We start from the raw sequence: 7,503 nt of genomic DNA on the forward strand, positions 1-7,503 counted from the left end.
ACAATTCTCTTTAGAGGGCCTAACAGAACTTTTCAAAGAAGAAGAAACCATGGCAGCCGAAAACAACAACAATGCCAACAATGCAAAGAAGGTACTTGGTGACTTTACTGCACCTACTCCTGATTTCTATGGGAGAAGCATCTCTATCCCTGCCATTAGAGCAAACAACTTTGAGCTTAAGCCTCAATTAGTTTCTCTAATGCAACAGAATTGCAAGTTTCATGGACTTCCATTGGAAGATCCTCATAAGTTCTTAGCTGAATTCTTGCAAATCTGTGACACTGTCAAGACCAATGGGGTTGATCCTGAAGTCTACCGACTTATGCTTTTTCCTTTTGCTGTAAGAGACAGAGCTAGGACATGGTTGGACTCACAACCTAAAGAAAGCCTGAACTCTTGGGAAAAGCTAGTCAATGCCTTCTTGGCAAAGTTCTTTCCACCTCAAAAATTGAGCAAGCTTAGAGTGGAAGTTCAAATCTTCAGACAGAAGGAAGGAGAATCCCTCTATGAAGCTTGGGAAAGATACAAGCAATTGATCAGAAGGTGCCCTTCAGACATGCTTTCTGAATGGAGCATCATAGGAATTTTCTATGATGGTCTGTTTGAACTATCCAAGATGTCATTGGATAGCTCTGCTGGAGGATCTCTTCATCTGAAGAAGACGCCTGCAGAAGCTCAAGAACTCATTGAAATGGTTGCAAATAACCAATCCATGTGTACTTCTGAAAGAAATCCTGTGAATAATGGGACAGCTCAAAAGAAAGGAGTTATTGAGATTGATACTCTGAATGCCACATTGGCTCAGAATAAAATATTGACCCAACAAGTCAATATGATTTCTCAGAGTCTGTCTGAGATGCAAGCAGCAACAGGCAGTACTAAGGAAGCTTCCTCTGAAGAAGAAGCTTATGATCCTGAGAACCCAGCAATGGAAGAGGTAAATTACATGGGAGAATCCTATGGAAATACCTATAATCCTTCATGGAGAAATCATCCAAATCTCTCATGGAAGGATCAACAGAGACCTCAACAAAGTTTCAACAACAATAATGGTGGAAGAAACAGGTTTAGCAATAGCAAGCCTTTTCCATCATCTTCTCAGCAACAAACAGAGAATTCTAAGCAGAGCCACTCTGACTTAGCAACCATTGTCTTTGATCTAATCAAAACCACTCAAAGTTTCATGACTAAAACAAGGTCCTCCATTAGAAATTTGGAGGCACAATTGGGTCAGCTGAGTAAGAAAATTACTGAACTCCCTCCTAGCACTCTCCCTAGCAATACAGAAGAGAATCCAAAGAGAGAGTGCAAGGCCATAACCATATCTCACATGGACAAACATGGAGAGGAGGAAGAGGTAGTGATTCCTACTGAGGAAGACCTCAATGGACGCCCACTGACCTCCATGGAGTTCCCTAATGAGGAACCATGGGAATCTGAGGCTCATTCTGAGACCATAGAGATTCCATTGAATTTACTTCTGCCTTTCATAAGCTCTGATGAGTATTCTTCCTCTGAAGAGGATGAAGATGTCACTGAAGAGCAAGTTGCTAAGTACCTTGGAGCAATCATGAAGCTAAATGCCAAGTTATTTGGTAATGAGACTTGGGAGAATGAACCTCCATTGCTCATCAAAGAACTGGATGACTTGACTAGGCAGAGATTACCTCAAAAGAGACAGGACCCTGGAAAGTTCTCAATCCCTTGTACCATAGGCACCATGACCTTTGAGAAGGCTCTGTGTGACCTAGGGTCAAGCATAAACCTTATGCCTCTCTTTGTAATGAAGAAGCTAGGGATCATTGAGGTACAAGCTGCAAGAATCTCACTAGAGATGGCAGACAATTCAAAGAAATAGGCTTATGGACTTGTAGAGAATGTCTTGGTAAAGGTTGAAGACCATTACATCCCTGCTGATTTCATAATCCTAGAAACTGGGAAGTGTATGGATGAATCCATCATCCTTGGCAGATCCTTCCTAGCTACAGCAAAGGCTGTGATTGATGTTGACAGAGGAGAATTGATCATTCAAGTGAATGAAGACTCCATTGTGTTTAAAGCTCAAGGATATCCCTCTGTAACCATGGAGAGGAAGCATGAAGAGCTTCTCTCAATACAGAGTCAAACAGAGCCCCCACAGTCAAACTCTAAGTTTGGTGTTGAACCCCCACATTCAAACTCTAAGTTTGGTGTTGGGAGGTTCCAACAATGCTCTGAACATCTGTGAGGCTCCATGAGAGCCCACTGTCAAGCTATTGACATTAAAGAAGTGCTTGTTGGAAGGCAACCCAATTTTTAATTATCTATGTTAAATTTCTACTTTCTTTTATTATTTTATGTTTTCTGTAGGTTGATGATCATGTGAAGTCACAAAAACAATTGAAAAAGCAAGAACAAAGTGAAAAACAGAATGAAAAATAGAACACCCTGGAGGAGAAACCTACTGGCGTTTAAACGCCAGTAAGGGTAGCAGAATGGGCGTTAAACGCCCAGTCTGGCACCATTCTGGGCGTTTAACGCCAGAAAAGGGCACCAGACTGGAGTTTAACGCCAGGAATGGGCAAGAAGCTGGCGTTAAACGCCAGAAATGGGCAGTAGCCTGGCGTTAAACACCAGGATTGGCAGAAAGGGGCGTTTTGCACGCCACTTGGTGCAGGGATGAGATATCCTTGACACCTCAGGATCTGTGGACCCCACAGGATCCCCACCTACCCCACCTCTCTCTCTCTTCTTCACCCATTCACCAATCACTTCAATACCTCTTCCCCAAAAACCCCTCACCTATCAAATCCCACTATTCACTTCACCACTCACATCCATCCTTCATAAAACCCCACTACTTCACCATCCAAATTCAAACCACTTTTCCTCCCAAACCCACCCATAATGGCCGAACCATACACATCCCTCTCACTCCTATATAAACCCATCTTCACTCCTTCATTTTCACACAACCTAAACACCACTTCTCCCCCTTGGCCGAAACACAAAGCCCACTCCATCTCCTCTATTTCTACTTCTTCTACTCTCTTCTTTCTTCTTTTGCTCGAGGACGAGCAACCTTCTAAATTTGGTGTGGTAAAATCTAAAGCTTTTCATTTTTCCATAACCATTTATGGCACCAAAGGCTGGAGAAACCTCTAGAAAGAGGAAAGGGAAGGCAAAAGCTTCCACCTCCAAGTCATGAGAGATGGAGAGATTCCTCTCAAGGGTGCATCAAGACCACTTCTATGAAGTTGTGGCCAAGAAGAAAGTGATCCCCGAGGTCCCTTTTAAGCTCAAAAAGGGCGAATATCTGGAGATCCGACATGAGATTCTAAGAAGAGGTTGGGAAGTTCTCACCAACCCCATTCAACAAATCGGAATCTTAATGGTTCAAGAGTTCTATGCCAATGCATGGATCACTAAGAACCATGATCAAAGTGTGAATCTGGACCCTAAGAATTGGCTTACAATGGTCCGAGGGAAATACTTAGATTTTAGTCTGGAAAATGTAAGGTTGGCATTCAACTTGCCTATGATGCAAGGAGATGCACACCCATACACAAGAAGGGTCAACTTTGATCAAAGGTTGGACCAAGTCCTCATGGACATATGTGAAGAGGGCGCTCAATGGAAGAGAGATTCAAGAGGGAAGCAGGTTCAACTAAGAAGGCATGACCTCAAGCCCGTAGCTAGGGGATGGTTGGAGTTCATCCAACGCTCAATCATTCCCACTAGCAACCGGTCCGAAGCTACTATAGACCGGGCTATCATGATACATAGCATCATGATTGGAGAGGAAGTGGAAGTTCATGAGGTTATATCCCAAGAACTCTACAAGGTGGCGGACAAGTCCTCTCCTTTGGCAAGGTTAGCCTTCCCTCATCTCATTTGTCACCTTTGCAATTTGGTTGGAATTGACATAGAGGGAGACATTCTCATTGATGAGGACAAACCCATCACTAAGAAAAGGATAGAGCAAACAAGAGAACCTTATCAAGAGCATGAGAAAATTCCTCATCATGAAATCCCTGAGATACCTCAAGGGATGCATCTTCCTCCACAAAACTATTGGGAGCAAATCAACACCTCCCTAGGAGAATTGAGTTCCAACATGGGACAACTAAGGATGGAGCACCAAGAGCATTCCATCCTCCTCCATGAAATTAGAGAAGATCAAAGAACCATGAGAGAGGAGCAACAAAGGCAAGGAAGAGACATTGAGGAGCTCAAGCACTCCATAAGATCTTCAAGAGGAAGAACAAGCTGCCATTACTAAGGTGGACCCGTTCTTTAATTTCCTTGTTCTTTATTTTCTGTTTTTCAAAAATTATGCTTTATGTTTATCTATGTTTGTGTCTTTATTGCATGATCATTAGTGTCTTAGTGTCTATGCCTTAAAGCTATGAAAATGAATCCATCACCTTTCTTAAATGAAAAATGTTTTTAATTGAAAAAGAAAAAGAAGTGCATGAATTTCAAATTTTAAAACAGTTTAATTATCTTGATGTGGTGGCAATACTATTATTTTTCTGAATGAATGCTTGAACAGTGCATATTTTTGAATTTGATTGTTTATGAATGTTAAAATTGTTGGCTCTTGAAAGAATGAAAGAAAAAGGAGAAATGTTATCTGATGATCTGAAAAATAATAAAATTGATTCTTGAAGCAAGAAAAAGCAGTGAAAAGCTTGCAAAAAAAAAAAAAGAGGAAAAGCAAGCAAAAAAAGCCAATACCCCTTTAAACCAAAAGGCAAGGGTGATAAAAAAGATCCAAGGCTTTGAGCATCAGTGGATAGGAGGGCCCACAGGAATAAAATCCTGGCCTAAGCGGCTAAACCAAGCTGTCCCTAACCATGTGCTTGTGGCATGAAGGTGTCAAGTAAAAACTTGAGACTGAGCGGTTAAAGTCGAGGTCCAAAGCAAAAAGAAGAGTGTGCTTAAGAACCATGGACACCTCTAATTGGGGACTCTAGCAAAGCTGAGTCACAATCTGAAAAGGTTCACCCAGTTATGTGTCTGTGGCATTTATGTATCCGGTGGTAATACTGGAAAACAAAGTGCTTAGGGCCACGGCCAAGACTCATAAAGTAGCTGTGTTCAAGAATCAACATACTTAACTAGGAAAGTCAGTAACACTATCTAGATTCTGAGTTCCTATAGATGCCAATCATTCTGAACTTCAAGGGATAAAATGAGATGCCAAAACTGTTCAGAAGCAAAAAGCTAAAAGCCCCGCTCATCTAATTAATACTGATCTTCATAGATGTTTTTGGAATTCATTGTATATTCTCTTATTTTTTATCCTATTTGATTTTCAGTTGCTTGGGGACAAGCAACAATTTAAGTTTAGTGTTGTGATGAGCGGATAATTTATACGCTTTTTGGCATTATTTTTAGTATGTTTTTAGTATATTTTAGTTAGTTTTTATTATGTTTTTATTAGTTTTTAAATAAAAATCACTCTTCTGGACTTTACTATAAGTTTGTGTGTTTTTCTGTGATTTCAGGTATTTTCTGGCTGAAATTAAGGGACCTGAGCAAAAATCTGATTCAGAGGCTGAAAAAGGACTGCAGATGCTGTTGGATTCTGACCTCCCTGCACTCAAAGTGGATTTTCTGGAGCTACAGAAGCCCAATTGGCACGCTCTTAATTGCGTTGGAAAGTAGACATCCTGGGCTTTTCAGCAATATATAATAGCCCATACTTTGCTCGAGATTTGATGGCCCAAACCGGCGTTCAAAGTCAGCTCAAGAATTCCCAGCGTTAAACGCCGGAACTGGCACCAAAGCTGGAGTTAAACGCCCAAACTGGCACAAAAGCTGGCGTTTAACTCCAGGAAAAGTCTCTACACGAAAATGCTTCAATGCTCAGCCCAAGCACACACCAAGTGGGTCCGGAAGAAGATTTCTGCATTAATTGCTGATTTCTGTAAACCCTAGGCTACTAGTTCTCTATAAAAAGGACCTTTTACTATTGTATTTTCATACTTTTGATACACTTGATATACTTTGATAGACCTTTTCACGTTTGGGGGCTGGCCTCACGGCCATGCCTGGACCTTTTTCTTATGTATTCTCAACGGTGGAGTTTCTACACACCATAGATTAAGGTGTGGAGCTCTGTTATTCCTCATGAATTAATACAATTACTACTGTTTTTCTATTCAATTCACGCCTACTTCTTCTCTAAGATATCACTTGTTCTTCAACTTGATGAATGTGATGATCCGTGACACTCATCATCATCTCACCTATGAACGTGTGCCTGACAACCACTTCCGTTCTACCTTCGATTGAGTGTGTATCTCTTGGGTTTCTAATCTAAGATTGGAACCTTCGTGGTATAGGCTAGAATTAATGGCAGCCATTTTTGAGATCCGAAAAGTCTAAACCTTGTCTGTGGTATTCCGAGTAGGATCTGAGAAGGGATGACTATGACGAGCTTCAAACTCGCGATTGTGGGGCGTGGGACAGATGCAAAAGGATCAATGGATCCTATTCCGACATGATCGAGAACCGACAGCTGATTAGCCGATGTTGTGACAGAGCATCAGGACCATTTTCACTGAGAGGACGGGATGTAGCCATTGACAACGGTGATGCCCAACATAAAGCTTGCCTTGGAAAGGAGTATGAATGATTGGAAGAAGGCAATAGGAAAGTAGAGGTTCAAGGAGAACAAAGCATCTTCATATGCTTATCTGAAATCCACCAATGAATTACATAAGTATCTCTATCTTTATTTTATATTTTATTTTCATCACCTTAAACTCCATAACCATTTGAATCCGCCTGACTGAGATTTACAAGATGACCATAGCTTGCTTCAAGCCGACAATCTCCGTGGGATCGACCCTTACTCACGTAAGGTTTATTACTTGGACGACCCAGTGCACTTGCTGGTTAGTTGTGCGGAGTTTTGATAAAGAGTTGCGATTACAATTGTACGTACCAAGTTGTTGGCGCCATTGATGATCACAATTTCGTGCACCAACCTCTATTTTGGCCTTCAAAGACCCTAAAATTTAATCCTAAATCATAGTGAGGGGGTATGAGCCTTGAGAGGTGGTAACTTGGGAGTAAAGGAAAGTTTGAAGTAATGAATTATGGTTGAGGAAGTGCGGAATCAATGAAGATGTATGAAATGTAACTGAATTGAGGTGTGAATGTTGAGATTAGCGATGACTGAGTATGGTCGAAATGGTCAAGATGGCAAGGTCTGGGTGTGATCCCGCTTGCATGTTAAATTGAAATTTTATCGGATGGCAAGTTGAGATTGGAGGATTTCCTCTCTTGTCGTGACGGGGATGTGGGAAAGATAGAAAGGCACTCTCCTTCATATTATTTTCCCTACATTCTTCTCTGGTTGGAAGGTGGAAAGGCACACTCCTTCGATGTGGAAAGTCACTTTCCTTTGTGATACCTCCAGGAAAAGGTGAAAAGGCACTCTCCTTCGTTAAAGTTTGTCTTGGGGATGCGTAACCTAGAGACAATATATGGGTTAGCTATCGGATGTGT

At 41.4% G+C, this 7,503-nt stretch overlaps 1 non-coding gene across 1 annotated transcript; it reads right to left on the reverse strand.

Moving 5' to 3' along the window:
- Nucleotides 1-454: 454 nt before the first annotated feature.
- On the reverse strand, nt 455-562 carry LOC112781513 (small nucleolar RNA R71). Its single transcript, XR_003192288.1, has one exon. It is a non-coding gene; the product is annotated as a small nucleolar RNA R71 (small nucleolar RNA).
- Between the last annotated feature and the right edge of the window lie 6,941 nt (nt 563-7,503).

This window comes from Arachis hypogaea, chromosome 19, assembly GCF_003086295.3.
Source record: "Arachis hypogaea cultivar Tifrunner chromosome 19, arahy.Tifrunner.gnm2.J5K5, whole genome shotgun sequence".
NCBI classification, from domain to species: Eukaryota; Viridiplantae; Streptophyta; class Magnoliopsida; order Fabales; family Fabaceae; genus Arachis; species Arachis hypogaea.